Consider the following 15676-nt stretch of genomic DNA (forward strand, 5'->3'; position numbering starts at 1 on the left):
CTAACATGAGGGTGTATTTGTTTTTCAAGGAATCCTTAAAGGATGTGTATCCAGTACAGTATGTATGCTTCCAATCCACTCCAATGCTTTGCTTTTCCTGCAGGCTGTCCAATAGCTAGATAAAGAGTATGAGACCTTACAGGAGATGGTCAATGGTTGACCTGGCTGAGTGAGTTCTTCATAGTGCACACATGTGGACAAAGCATTTGAAATGGAACTCACTACAAAATATAATCATATTAACATTTTAACAAAGCAAAACATTTGCATAAGGAAGACAGTCAGGTATAAAAGGACTGGTAAATATCAGTGCAAAAATATGGGTAAAATATGTGATAATGTGTCTGTTTTTGGCACTACACTTATAGGCAATATGGGAGATATGTAGTAACTCCTTAGAATGGTTAAACATTCTCTATGGGACACGAATTACATAGGTGAGTACTTCCGGCGCCGACAGAGATGGCCGCCTCGCTTCGCGTTCCTAGGAAACTATGCAGTTTTTTGTTTTTTTACGTGTTATTTCTTACACTAGTACCCCAGGTCATCTTAGGTTTCTTTACATACAGCCGACAAGAACTACTGAATATAAGATCAGCGTCAACTCACCATCAGTACGACCAAGAATATGTTTTTCGCGACGCGGATCCTGTGTTCTGCCTTACAACCAGTGTAACCGAGTGGATCACATGCAGCGACCAAAAAAAAAAAAAAACGACTCAGAAAAAGAGGGAAACGAAGCGGTCTTCTGGTCAGACGCCGGAGACGGGCACATCGTGCACCACTCCCTAGCATTCTTCTTGCCAATGTCCAGTATCTTGACAACAAGGTTGATGAAATCCGAGCAAGGGTAGCATTCCAGAGGGACATCAGAGACTGTAACGTTCTCTGCTTCACGGAAACATGGCTAACTGGAGAGACGCAATCCGAAGCGGTGCAGCCAGCGGGTTTCTCCACGCATCGCGCCGACAGAAACAAACATCTTTCTGGTAAGAAGAGGGGCGGGGGCGTATGTCTTATGGCCAACGTGACATGGTGTGATGAAAGAAACATACAGGAACTCAAATCCTTCTGTTCACCTGATTTAGAATTCCTCACAATCAAATGTAGACCGCATTATCTACCAAGAGAATTCTCTTCGATTATAATCACAGCCGTATATATCCCCCAAGCAGACACATCGATGGCTCTGAACGAAATTTATTTAACTCTCTGCAAACTGGAAACGATTTATCCGGAGGCTGCATTCATTGTAGCTGGGGATTTTAACAAGGCTAATCTGAAAACAAGACTCCCTAAATTTTATCAGCATATTGATTGCGCAACCAGGGGTGGAAAGACCCTGGATCATTGTTACTCTAACTTCCGCGACGCATATAAGGCCCTGCCCCGCCCCCCCCGGAAAAGCTGACCACGACTCCATTTTGTTGATCCCTGCCTACAGACAGAAACTAAAACAAGAAGCTCCCACGCTGAGGTCTGTCCAACGCTGGTCCGACCAAGCTGACTCCACACTCCAAGACTGCTTCCATCACGTGGACTGGGAGATGTTTCGTATTGCGTCAGACAACAACATTGACGAATACGCTGATACGGTGTGCGAGTTCATTAGAACGTGCGTTGAAGATGTCGTTCCCATAGCAACGATTAAAACATTCCCTAACCAGAAACCGTGGATTGATGGCAGTATTCGTGTGAAACTGAAGGCACGAACCACTGCTTTTAATCAGGGCAAGGTGTCTGGTAACATGGCTGAATACAAACAGTGCAGCTATTCCCTCCGCAAGGCTATCAAACAAGCTAAGCGCCAGTACAGAGACAAAGTAGAATCTCAATTCAACGGCTCAGACACAAGAGGTATGTGGCAGGGTCTACAGTCAATCACGGACTACAGGAAGAAACCCAGCCCAGTCACGGACCAGGATGTCTTGCTCCCAGGCAGACTAAATAACTTTTTGCCCGCTTTGAGGACAATACAGTGCCACTGACACGGCCTGCAACGGAAACATGCGGTCTCTCCTTCACTGCAGCCGAAGTGAGTAAGACATTTAAACGTGTTAACCCTCGCAAGGCTGCAGGCCCAGACGGCATCCCCAGCCGCGCCCTCAGAGCATGCGCAGACCAGCTGGCCGGTGTGTTTACGGACATATTCAATCAATCCCTATACCAGTCTGCTGTTCCCACATGCTTCAAGAGGGCCACCATTGTTCCTGTTCCCAAGAAAGCTAAGGTAACTGAGCTAAACGACTACCGCCCCGTAGCACTCACATCCGTCATCATGAAGTGCTTTGAGAGACTAGTCAAGGACCATATCACCTCCACCCTACCTGACACCCTTGACCCACTCCAATTTGCTTACCGCCCAAATAGGTCCACAGACGATGCAATCTCAACCACACTGCACACTGCCCTAACCCATCTGGACAAGAGGAATACCTATGTGAGAATGCTGTTCATCGACTACAGCTCGGCATTCAACACCATAGTACCCTCCAAGCTCGTCATCAAGCTCGAGACCCTGGGTCTCGACCCCGCCCTGTGCAACTGGGTACTGGACTTCCTGACGGGCCGCCCCCAGGTGGTGAGGGTAGGCAACAACATCTCCTCCCCGCTGATCCTCAACACTGGGGCCCCACAAGGGTGCGTTCTGAGCCCTCTCCTGTACTCCCTGTTCACCCACGACTGCGTGGCCATGCACGCCTCCAACTCAATCATCAAGTTTGCGGACGACACAACAGTGGTAGGCTTGATTACCAACAACGACGAGACGGCCTACAGGGAGGAGGTGAGGGCCCTCGGAGTGTGGTGTCAGGAAAATAACCTCACACTCAACGTCAACAAAACTAAGGAGATGATTGTGGACTTCAGGAAACAGCAGAGGGAACACCCCCATCCACATCGATGGAACAGTAGTGGAGAGGGTAGCAAGTTTTAAGTTCCTCGGCATACACATCACAGACAATCTGAATTGGTCCACTCACACAGACAGCATCGTGAGGAAGGCGCAGCAGCGCCTCTTCAACCTCAGGAGGCTGAAGAAATTCGGCTTGTCACCAAAAGCACTCACAAACTTCTACAGATGCACAATCGAGAGCATCCTGGTGGGCTGTATCACCGCCTGGTATGGCAACTGCACCGCCCTCAACCGTAAGGCTCTCCAGAGGGTAGTGAGGTCTGCACAACGCATCACCGGGGGCAAACTACCTGCCCTCCAGGACACCTACACCACCCGATGCTACAGGAAGGCCATAAAGATCATCAAGGACATCAACCACCCGAGCCACTGCCTGTTCACCCCGCTGCCATCCAGAAGGCGAGGTCAGTACAGGTGCATCAAAGCTGGGACCGAGAGACTGAAAAACAGCTTCTATCTCAAGGCCATCAGACTGTTAAACAGCCACCACTAACATTGAGTGGCTACTGCCAACACACTGTCAATGACACTGACTCTACTCCAGCCACTTTAATCATGGGAATCGATGGGAAATGATGTAAATATATCACTAGCCACTTTAAACAATGCTACCTTATATAATGTTACTTACCCTACATTGTTCATCTCATATGCATACGTTGATACTGTACTCTATATCATCGACTGCATCCTTATGTAATACATGTATCACTAGCCACTTTAACTATGCCACTTGGTTTACATACTTATCTCATATGTATATACTGTACTCGATATCATCTACTGTATCTTGCCTATGCTGCTCTGTACCATCACTCATTCATATATCCTTATGTACATATTCTTTATCCCCTTACACTGTGTATGACAGTAGTTTTTTTTGGAATTGTTAGTTAGATTACTTGCTCGTTATTACTGCATTGTCGGAACTAGAAGCACAAGCATTTCGCTACACTCGCATTAACATCTGCTAACCATGTGTATGTGACAAATAAATTTGATTTGATTTGATTTTTGCTTGCTTATTATTGGTAATCGTGGCCTTGACCCAGCTCTCTGAGGGTGTCCCACGGGGAGTGGGATATGCATGAAAATACATTTCCAATTCACACGTGTCTAATCTTGGTGAAATAGAACAAATACAGGCACCACCTAATTATTATATATATATATATACATATTTATTGTATTTTTTAAATATTTTTTAAATATATTGTTTTAAACCCCTTTTTCTCCCCAATTTCTTCATATCCAATTGGTAGTTACAGTCTTGTCCCATCATTGCAACTCCTGTACAGACGAGAGAGAGAGAGAGAGAGAGAGAGAGAGGCGAAGGTCGAGAGCCGTGCGTCCTCCGAAACACAACCAGGCAAATGACGCAATGCACACTTAACCCAGAAGCCAGCCGCACCAATGTGTCAGAGGAAATACAGTGCCTTTGACCGCTGCGCCACCCTGGAGGCGCACCCACCTAATTGGTATGATTATTTATTCTTTACTCTATGTACACTACATGACCAAAAGTATGTGAACACCTGCTGGTCGAACATATCATTCCATAATCATGGGCATTAATATGGAGTTGGTTCACCCTTTGCTGCGATAACAGCCTCCACTCTTCTGGGAAGGATTTACATTAAATGTTGGAACATTGCTGCGGGAGCATTATTGAGGTCGGGCACTGATGTTGGGCGATTAGGCCTGGCTCGCAGTCAGTGTTCCAATTCATCCCAAAAGTGTCCAATGGGGTTGACGTCAGGGCTCCGTTTAGGCCAGTCAAGTTCTTCCACACCCATCTTGACAAACCATTTCTGTATGGACCTAGCTTTGTGCACCGGGACATTGTCATGCTGAAACAGGAAAGGGCCTTCCCCAAACTGTTGCCACAAAGTTGGAATAACAGAATTGTCCAGAATGTCATTGTATGCTTCAGCTTTAAGATTTCCCTTCACTGGAACTAAGGGGCCTAGCCCGAACCATGAAAAACATCCCCAGACCCTTATTCCTCCTCCACCAAATTACAGTTGGCACTATGCATTTGGGAAGGTAGCGCTCTCCTGGCAACCACCAAACCCATATATGTCAGTCGGACTGCCAGATGGTGAAGCGTGATTCATCATTCCTGAGAACGCATTTCCACTGCTCCAGAGTCTAACGTGGTCAGCCTTACACCACTCCAGTCAATGATTGGCAGTGCGCATTGTGATCTTAGGCATGTGTGTGCGGCTGCTTGGCCTTGGAATCCCATGTTTTGAAGCTCCCGATGAACAGTTCTTGTGCTCACGTTGATTCAAGAGCCGGTTTGGAACCCGGGAGTGAGTGTTGCAACTGAGGACAGATTATTTTTACTCGCTACACGGTTTAGCACTCTGCGGTCCGGTTCTGTAAGCTTGTGTGGCCTACCACTTCGCTGCTGAGCTGTTATTGGTAGTTGAGACTGTCCTCAGCATAAACAGCCTTCAAGAGATACATTAATAAACATGGAGGACTGGAGAGTTTTGCATGAGCTCCTTCTCACTGAGAGGACCTATCACAAGAAGCTTTGATATATACCCACAGATGTGATGTTCTGCTATGATACAATAAATATAATCACAAACAGCAGGATTGTATCTATTTTATCAGGTAAATTGATGGATGATACATTTCCCATTTACAACACAAACCCTGATGAAAAGTTGTAAAAACAGTGTGAGAATTACTCACTAATCCACACGACAGTAGGTTACTATTGCTAGAAGCTGTTATCATGTTATTATAATATGATAAAGGCCATCCCACTGGGGGAAAAAAGCAGGTTGAATCAATGTTGTTTCCAAGTCATTTCAACTTGAAAAATCTATGTGATTATGTTGAATCAACTTAGGAAACTGATTGAATTTGCAAAAAGCCACCAACTTTTAACCTAAATCCAAACACATGGTGACTGTTGTTGTTGATATCATGATGAATTGACAACTCATCCAAATGTAAATCAAAACTAGACATTGAACTGACATCTGTGCCCAGTGGTATAGTTCTGACAAAACACTGAATCAATCCCACGATATATATTTGTGAATAACATTTGAATACATTTCAGTAGTGACGGTATTCCATTATACCTACCCAAGCGAGAACTTTTGAAATATTATAATATATTACAAGTATACGAAAGTATTCTTAAATATACTATATATTCTAATAATATACTTCAAATACGAGACGTACTTTTATTGTACAGTACCAGTCAAAAGTGTGGGGCACACCTTCTCATTCAAGGGTTTTCCTTTATTTGTACTATTTTAAGCGCAAACTAGATGGGATGGTATATCGCTGCGTAATATAGTGGTAGCCATGCTGGTTAAGAGTGTCTTGAATTCTAAATAAATCACTGATAGTGTCACCCGCAAAGGACCACCGCACCATCACACCTCCTCCTCGATGCTGCAAAATGGAAACCACACATGCAGAGATCATCCGTTCACCTACTCTGCGTCTCGCAGTTGGAACAAAAATCTCAAATTTGAAGGCCTCAGACCAAAGAATAGATTTCCCCCGGTATAATTTCCATTGTTCAGGTTTCTTGGCCCAAGCAAGTCTCTTATTGGTGTCCTTTACGAGTGGTTTCTTTTCAGAAATTTGACCATGAAGGCCTGATTCGCGCAGTGTCCTGTGAACAGTTGATGTTGATTTGTCTGTTACTTCGTGAAACATTTATTTGGGCTGAAATCTGAGGTGCAGTGAAATCTAATGAACTTATCCTCTGCAGCAGAGGTAACTCTGGGTCTTCCTTTCCTGTGGCGATCCTCATGAGAGCCAGTTTCATCATAGTGCTTGATGGTTTTTGCGACGGCACTTGAATAAACTTTACAATAATGATGGACTGTCATTTCTCTTTGCTTATTTGAGATGTTCTTGCCATAATATGGACTTGGTCTTTCACCAAATAGGGCAGTCTTCTGTATACCACTCCTACCTTGACACAACTGATTGGCTCAAATGCATTAAGAAGGAAAGAAACACTTGTTCATTGAAATGCATTCCAGGTGACTACCTCATTAAGCTGGTTGAGAGAATGCCAATAGTGTGCAAAGCTGTCATCAAGGCAAAGAGTGGCTACTTTGAAGAATCTAAAATCTTAAATATATTTTGATTTGTCTAACACATTTTTGGCTACTACTTGATTCCGTATGTGTTATTTCATAGTTTTGATGTCTTCACTATTATTCTACAATGTGGAAAATAGTACAAATAAAGAAATACTTTTGAATGAGTAGGTGTGTCCAAACTTTTGACTGGTACTGTTTATCTTAATTGTGCTATAAAAATACAATCATTACACTTTAACACACTTATTAAAAGTGTACTTTAAATTCATAGGTTTTTCATTCACTATCACTACACTCAAACACACTCACTGTAATTTAGTATATTCATTCAAACACACCTGGAAATGCTTTTTTGTTGAAGCATTGTTTTAGTTTTTTTCTTGAAACTCTGTTTGTTAGTGATCAAGTACACAGTAAGTATAGTTTCAGTACGAATAATAAGTATGGAAGTACTTCCGGAATTCCTATTCAGAAGAGTGCAGAGAAAGTTGACAATGATAAGGGAATGTGCACAGCCATGGAACATACTTCCCAAGGGTGTATTTTTTTTTACATGTCAAGATTATATACTTAAATGTACTTTTTTGAAAGTAATATATATAAATATATTTCAAGTATACTTTTGCATATTACCCAGCATCCTTTTTCTGCATCTGAAGTCTTTATTTATGATATGATATTGTTCCTAATATTCAAATCAAATCAAAATCAAATCAAATTTGAATAGTAACACGTCCCGAATACGTAGACCTTACAGTGAAATGCTTACTTACGAGCCCCTAACCAACAATGTAATTAAATATATGAATAACAATAAGAAATAAAAGTAACAAGTAATTAAAGAGCAGCAGTAAAATAACAATAGCGAAACTATACAAGGGGTACCAGTACAGAGTCAATGTGCGGGAACACTGGTTAGTTGAGGTAATATGTACATGTAGGTAGAGTTATTAAAGTGACTATGCATAGATGATAACAACAGAGAGTAAGCAGCGATATAAAATAGGGGGAGGGGCAATGCAAATATTCTGGGTAGCAATTTGAATAGATGTTCCAGAGTCTTATGGCTTGGGGGTAGAAGCTGTTGAGAAGCCTCTTGGACCTAGACTTGGCGCTCCTGTACCGCTTGCCGTGCGGTAGCAGAGAGAACAGTCTATGACAAGAGTGGCTGGAGTCTTTGACAATTTTTAGGGCCTTCCTCTGACACTGCCTGGTAAAGAGGTCCTGGAAGACAGTAAGCTTATCCCCAGTGATTTACTGTCGTGTCTTTGGCATCATTAAATTGAAGACTGTTATTTTACCAAATCAATTCTCTGTAATTATTATTACGTGATTAAACTAATCATGTAAATGTAATTATCTAGGAAGTCGGGGCACCAAATCTTCAGATAACAAAGTTATAATTTTCCTAATATAACTTCAGATATTTTAGTATCGGATCAATTAGTCTTCTAATTTATGAATTATTCTTTACCTCACGTTAGTCTCATTCCAAATGTCGTAAATTCTTAAAGGCTGCACGAACCCAGCCTTTACTATGAATCATCCACATATAATTGTCTTAATAATTTCTTTACTAACTAACTAACTAACTAACTAAATAAATAATCACAGAAATGCATAAATAAACAGTAGATATGGTTACAAGGATATGATAGGGGAGGTTCCCTAGTGGGCTAAGCCGATATGACGGCTTGGTGGACAAAGGGAAGTGGGTGTGGACTGAGAAGGGCGGGAAAGACAAAAAGGAGTCACTACACAGTTGACAATTATATTGATTGAAATGCTAATCCTTTGCACATGAACGCTCACTCAGTCGGGAATAATTGCAATCAATATATATTTACCCCCAATGTGCCGTTGTGATCTCTGTTGGAATCATCAGTCCTTCTGTTGGAAAGTTCATCCGAGCGTCTCTCTGCTTCCCTGAAGTCTTTCGTGGTTAGAATCGTTACTTCAGAGTTCCATTCAGAAATGTTCTTATAGAATAGATGTTTCGGTGGGTGTCAGTCTTCGCATTCCAGGTTGACATAATTTCTTGCTGCAGACTAGTAATTAGTATCTAAGATTTGCTCTTATTCTGCCAGGATCGATAGCCTCTGCGTTTAACCATTTCCACCCGTGTAGCCAATGCACCACGTGGTATGGTTAGGAATTCAACAACCATTACAACCTTAGCTTATACTGAGGTTTTTGTGATCTAAACTCAACCTTTGCCCCCTCGGTGTCCATCGAGGTACGTGTGGTCTGGTGAAGATTTCTTCAGGTGGGGTGTTACGGATACAGGTATCCTGTGTGTGTATTTATTTTCTCTCCTCCACACAGGTGGCAATCATCATTCCCCAATCAGTCATCAATCAGTCGCTAATCAGAAGACACACCTCCTCCTGTTTCCATTACCCTATCACATTCCCTTTCCCTTGGTTTAAAAACCCTGTCTGTTGTTTGCTTTAGAGCTCAATCTCTCTTTCAATGCCATCTGTCTGTAGATCTCTTGTTTGGTTTTTGCAACTACATGTCACCTTGTCCCCACCTGTGAGTATTGGTTTTGTTATGGTGTTTGTTGGACAGTGGGAAAAGGGGGTACCGAGATAAGTCGCCCATGGACATACATTACCCGTAGGAATACTTTGTATAAAAATACTAGTTAGAACTGGGCGGACCACCCACTGTATTTTTGGTAGTTAGTTAGCTGAATTGAAGTCGGCTAGTCTAGTTTAGGGGTATTTTGGGATATTTGTTTCTTTCCTTGGGTCCAGCTCAGCTACACTTTGCATGAGTCATGTTACGGGTCTCGTTACCATCCCCCTAGACTGTCGGGCCAAAAGGGATTCGTAACATGGGGGGTTTTGTTTGTAACAGTAGAAAAGGGCTGTCCCATGAGCCAGATCATGTCTGTGCTCATGGGGGCGGGCCAATGACTTAGTTAAACTTTAAAGGGAATACAATTCTCTCACATTAAAGGTTTAAAATCACATTACATCATTTCACAAATAGTTATCTTTACTCATTAATTTTATACAATAATTAGATGCAAATCTCATAATGGTGGCTCCTGTATAAACAGAGTTATGGTAATGTGGCTGTATTGTCTTCCATGAGGTCACAAACATGAAACAAAACAGACCAGGTCGTAGCTGGCTTCTCCACGGACCAGTTATGTTCTCCAAAACATGGATATTGGTCAGTTCTCAAGTTCTGTGATGTAGAAGAAGTTCCTTTGTTCTCTCTGTGTCTCTTTCTGCATGGCCAGGCGGAGAGAGTCTCCTCCAGGAATTTACAACCTGAGATAACAACAGAACCTGGGTGTAGGAGAGAGGGGGAAGCCACTAGCTATACCCAAAGAGGGCCACGTCATGACACTCTGCAGTGCCTTGAGGTCAGAGATCGAGCAACCATACCAAGGAAGTGATGCAACCGATGGGGCAGCTGTAGAACATTTTGAGGATCTGAGGACCCATGCCAAGTCTTTTCAGTCTCATGAGGGGGAATAGGTTTTGTCATGCCCTTTTCACGACTGTCTTGGTGTGCTTGGACCATGATAGTTAGCTGGTGATTTGGACGCCAAGGAACTTGAAGCTCTCAACCTGCTCCACTACAGCCCCGTCAATGAGAATAGGGGTGTGCTCGGTCCTCTTTTTCCTATAGTCCACAATCATCTCCTTTGTCTTGATCACTTTGAGGGAGAGGTTGTTGTCTTGGAACCACGGCCAGGTCTCTGACCACCTCCCTATAGGCTGTCTCGTTGTTGTCGGTGATCAGGCCTACCACTCTTCTGTCATCGCCAAACTTAGTGATGGTGTTGGAGTCATGCCTGGCCGTGCAGTCATGAGTGATCAGGGAGCACAGGAGGGGACTGTTGAGGATCAGCGTGGTGGATGTGGTGTTACCTACCCTTACCACCTGGGGGCAGCCTGTCAAGAAGTCCAGGATCCAGTTGCAGAGGGAGGTGTTTATTCCCAGGGTCCTTAGCTTATTGATGAGCTTTGAGGGCACTATGGTGTTGAACGCTGAGCTGTAGTCAATGAATAGCATTCTCACATAGGTGTTCCTTTTGTCCAGGTGGGAAAAGGCAGTGTGGAGTGCAATAGAGATTGCATCATCTGTTGATCTGTGGATCTGTTAGGGCGGTATGGAAATTGGAGTGTGTCTAGTGTTTCTGGGATAATGGTGTTGATGTGAGCCATGACCAGCCTTTCAAAGCACTTCATGGCTACAGACATGAGTGCTACGGGTCGGTAGTCAATTAGGCAGGTTTAACTTAGTGTTCTTGGACACAGGGACTATAGTGGTCTGCTGGTATTGTTGGTATTACACAATCGGACACACGAGAGGTTGAAAATGTCAGTGAAGACACTTGCCAGTTGGTCAGCGAACATTTCCCTAGGGCATAGACATCACATAGTAGGATTTTTTTATGAATTTATTTGCAAATTATGGTGGAAAATAAGTATTTGGTCACCTACAAACATGCAAGATTTCTGGCTCTCACAGACCTGTAACTTCTTCTTTAAGAGGCTCCTCTGTCCTCCACTCGTCTTTCAGCATGACAATGATCCCAAACACACCGCCCGGGCAATGAAGGAGTGGCTTCGTAAGAAGCATTTCAAGGTCCTGGAGTGGCCTTGCCAATCTCCAGATCTCAACCCCATAGAAAATCTTTGGAGGGAGTTGAAAGTCTGTTGCCCAGCAACAGCCCCAAAACATTGCAGATCTCCGCTTGATCAGTATGGAGGAATGGGCCAAAATACCAGCAACAGTGTGTGAAAACTTTGAAGACTTACAGAAAACGTTTGACCTCTGTCATTGCCAACAAAGGGTATATAACAAAGTATTGAAATCAACTTTTGTTGTTGACCAAATACTTATTTTCCACCATAATTTGCAAATAAATTCATTAAAAATCCTACAATGTGATTTTCTGGATTTTTTTTTCTAATTTTGTCTGTCATAGTTGAAGTGTACCTTTGATGAAAATTACAGGCCTCTCATCTTTTTAAGTGGGAGAACTTGCACAATTGGTGGCTGACAATACTTTTTTGCCCCACTGTATATGGACGGAATTAATTGAACAAAAGGACCAATTGTGATGTTTATGGGACATATTAGAGTGCCAACAAAAGAAGCTCTTCAAAGGTAAGGCATGATTTATATTTTATTTCTGCGTTTTGTGTTTATTTATATATTTTTTATTTATTTCACCTTTATTTAACCAGGTAGGCTAGTTGAGAACAAGTTCTCATTTGCAACTGCGACCTGGCCAAGATAAAGCATAGCAGTGTGAGCAGACAACACAGAGTTACACATGGAATAAACAATTAACAAGTCAATAACACAGTAGAAAACAAAGGGGGGAGTCTATATACAATGTGTGCAAAAGGCAAGCGGAGGTAGGCGAATAATTACAATTTTGCAGATTAACACTGGAGTGATAAATGATCAGATGGTCATGTACAGGTAGAGATATTGGTGTGCAAAAGAGCAGAAAAGTAAATAAATAAAGACAGTATGGGGATGAGGTAGGTGAAAATGGGTGGGCTATTTACCAATAGACAGATAGCTGATGTTTGAAGTTGGTGAGGGAGACTTTTGTCTCCAACTTCAGCGATTTTTGCAATTCGTTCCAGTCACAGGCAGCAGAGTACTGGAACGAAAGGCGGCCAAATGAGGTGTTGGCTTTAGGGATGATCAGTGAGATACACCTGCTGGAGCGAGTGCTACGGATGGGTGTTGCCATCGTGACCAGTGAACTGAGATAAGGCGGAGCTTTACCTAGCATGGACTTGTAGATGACCTGGAGCCAGTGGGTCTGGCGACGAATATGTAACGAGGGCCAGCCAACTAGAGCATACAGGTCGCAGTGGTGGGTGGTATAAGGTGTTTTAGTGACAAAACGGATGGCACTGTGATAGACTGCATCCAGTTTGCTGAGTAGAGTGTTGGAAGCCATTTTGTAGATGACATCGCCGAAGTCGAGGATCGGTAGGATAGTCAGTTTTACTAGGGTAAGCTTGGCGGCGTGAGTGAAGGAGGCTTTGTTGCGGAATAGAAAGCCGACTCTTGATTTGATTTTCGATTGGAGATGTTTGATATGAGTCTGGAAGGAGAGTTTGCAGTCTAGCCAGACACCTAGGTACTTATAGATGTCCACATATTCAAGGTCGGAACCATCCAGGGTGGTGATGCTAGTCGGGCATGCGGGTGCAGGCAGCGATCGGTTGAAAAGCATGCATTTGGTTTTACTAGCGTTTAAGAGCAGTTGGAGGCCACGGAAGGAGTGTTGTATGGCATTGAAGCTTGTTTGGAGGTTAGATAGCACAGTGTCCAATGACGGGCCGAAAGTATATAGAATGGTGTCGTCTGCGTAGAGGTGGATCAGGGAATCGCCTGCAGCAAGAGCAACATCATTGATATATACAGAGAAAAGAGTCGGCCCGAGAATTGAACCCTGTGGCACCCCCATAGAGACTGCCAGAGGACCGTACAGCATGCCCTCCGATTTGACACACTGAACTCTGTCTGCAAAGTAATTGGTGAACCAGGCAAGGCAGTCATCCGAAAAACCGAGGCTACTGAGTCTGCCGATAAGAATATGGTGATTGACAGAGTCGAAAGCCTTGGCAAGGTCAATGAAGACGGCTGCACAGTACTGTCTTTTATCGATGGCGGTTATGATTTCGTTTAGTACCTTGAGTGTGGCTGAGGTGCACCCGTGACCGGCTCGGAAACCAGATTGCACAGCGGAGAAGGTACGGTGGGATTCGAGATGGTCAGAGACCTGTTTGTTGACTTGGCTTTCGAAGACCTTAGATAGGCAGGGCAGGATGGATATAGGTCTGTAACAGTTTGGGTCCAGGGTGTCTCCCCCTTTGAAGAGGGGTATGACTGCGGCAGCTTTCCAATCCTTGGGGATCTCAGACGATATGAAAGAGGTTGAACAGGCTGGTAATAGGGGTTGCGACAATGGCGGCGGATAGTTTCAGAAATAGGGGGTCCAGATTGTCAAGCCCAGCTGATTTGTACGGGTCGAGGTTTTGCAGCTCTTTCAGAACATCTGCTATCTGGATTTGGGTAAAGGAGAACCTGGAGAGGCTTGGGCGAGGAGCTGCTGGGGGGGCGGAGCTGTTGGCCGAGGTTGGAGTAGCCAGGCGGAAGGCATGGCCAGCCGTTGAGAAATGCTTATTGAAGTTTTCGATAATCATGGATTTATCGGTGGTGACCGTGTTACCTAGCCTCAGTGCAGTGGGCAGCTGGGAGGAGGTGCTCTTGTTCTCCATGGACTTCACAGTGTCCCAGAACTTTTTGGAGTTGGAGCTACAGGATGCAAACTTCTGCCTGAAGAAGCTGGCCTTAGCTTTCCTGACTGACTGCGTGTATTGGTTCCGGACTTCCGTGAACAGTTGCATATCCCGTGGACTATTCGATGCTATTGCAGTCCGCCACAGGATGTTTTTGTGCTGGTCGAGGGCAGTCAGGTCTGGGGTGAACCAAGGACTGTATCTGTTCTTAGTTCTGCATTTTTTGAATGGAGCATGCTTATCTAAAATGGTGAGGAAGTTACTTTTAAAGAATGACCAGGCATCCTCAACTGACGGGATGAGGTCAATGTCCTTCCAGGATACCCGGGCCAGGTCGATTAGAAAGGCCTGCTCACAGAAGTGTAGCGCCTGCAGGGTTGAAATATGCTCCTCTCTTTGTTTACTGTTGTGCTATCGTCAGATAATAGCTTCTTATGCTTTTTCCGAAAAGCCTTGTTAAAATCTGGATTCACAATGAGTGTAGCTTTAATTTAGTATCTTACATGTGTGATTTTAATGAAAGTTTCATTTTTAGATAATAGCGGATGTTGACAAAAATGATCCCGCTAAAGGGATCGGTGTGCCAACCCTCTTAACCTCTCTAGGAGGGGACGCTAGCCACGCTGCATTTTCCCTGGCTTTTGGCCAAGTGGGACGCTAGCGTCTCCTATCCTAGAGAGGTTAAGAGGGTTGGCGCACCGATCCCTTTAGCGGGATCATTTTCGTCAACATCCGCTGAATTGCAGAGCACCAAATTCAAATTAAATGACTAAAAATATTAAATTTTCATGAAACCACAAGTGCAATATACCAAAACACAGCTTAGCTTGTTGTTAGTTAATCCACTTGGTGTGTCAGACTTCAAAAAAGCTTTACAGTGAATGCAAACCAAGCGTTTTATGAGGACCTCTCTCTCAGCCGAAAAAAAACATGAAACAGCTAGCAGCGAAGTAGGTTGGTCACGAAAGTCAGAAAATAAATCAAATTAATCACTTACCTTTGATCTTCGGATGTTTGCACTCCCGAGACTCCCAGTTACACAATAAATGTTTTTGTTCGATAAAGATTATTTTTATATCCAAAAACCTCCATTTGGTTGGCACGTTTTGTTGAGTAATCCAGACTCGTGCAGGTCACGACGGGCAGATGTAAATTCCAAATAATATCCGTAAAGATCGTAGAAACATTTCAAACGTTTTTTATAAATCAATCCTCAGGTTGTTTTTACAATAAATAATCAATAATATTTCAACCGGACGGTAGCGTTTTCAATAGAAGAGATAAAAGATCACTCCAGTGGCTCGCGCATGCACAAGTCTGGGGACACCCAGCTATCCACTAACGCGATGTGATCATTCTCGCTCATTTTTCAG

Source organism: Oncorhynchus tshawytscha, unplaced genomic scaffold (assembly GCF_018296145.1).
Source record: "Oncorhynchus tshawytscha isolate Ot180627B unplaced genomic scaffold, Otsh_v2.0 Un_contig_27_pilon_pilon, whole genome shotgun sequence".
In the NCBI taxonomy this organism is placed as follows: domain Eukaryota; kingdom Metazoa; phylum Chordata; class Actinopteri; order Salmoniformes; family Salmonidae; genus Oncorhynchus; species Oncorhynchus tshawytscha.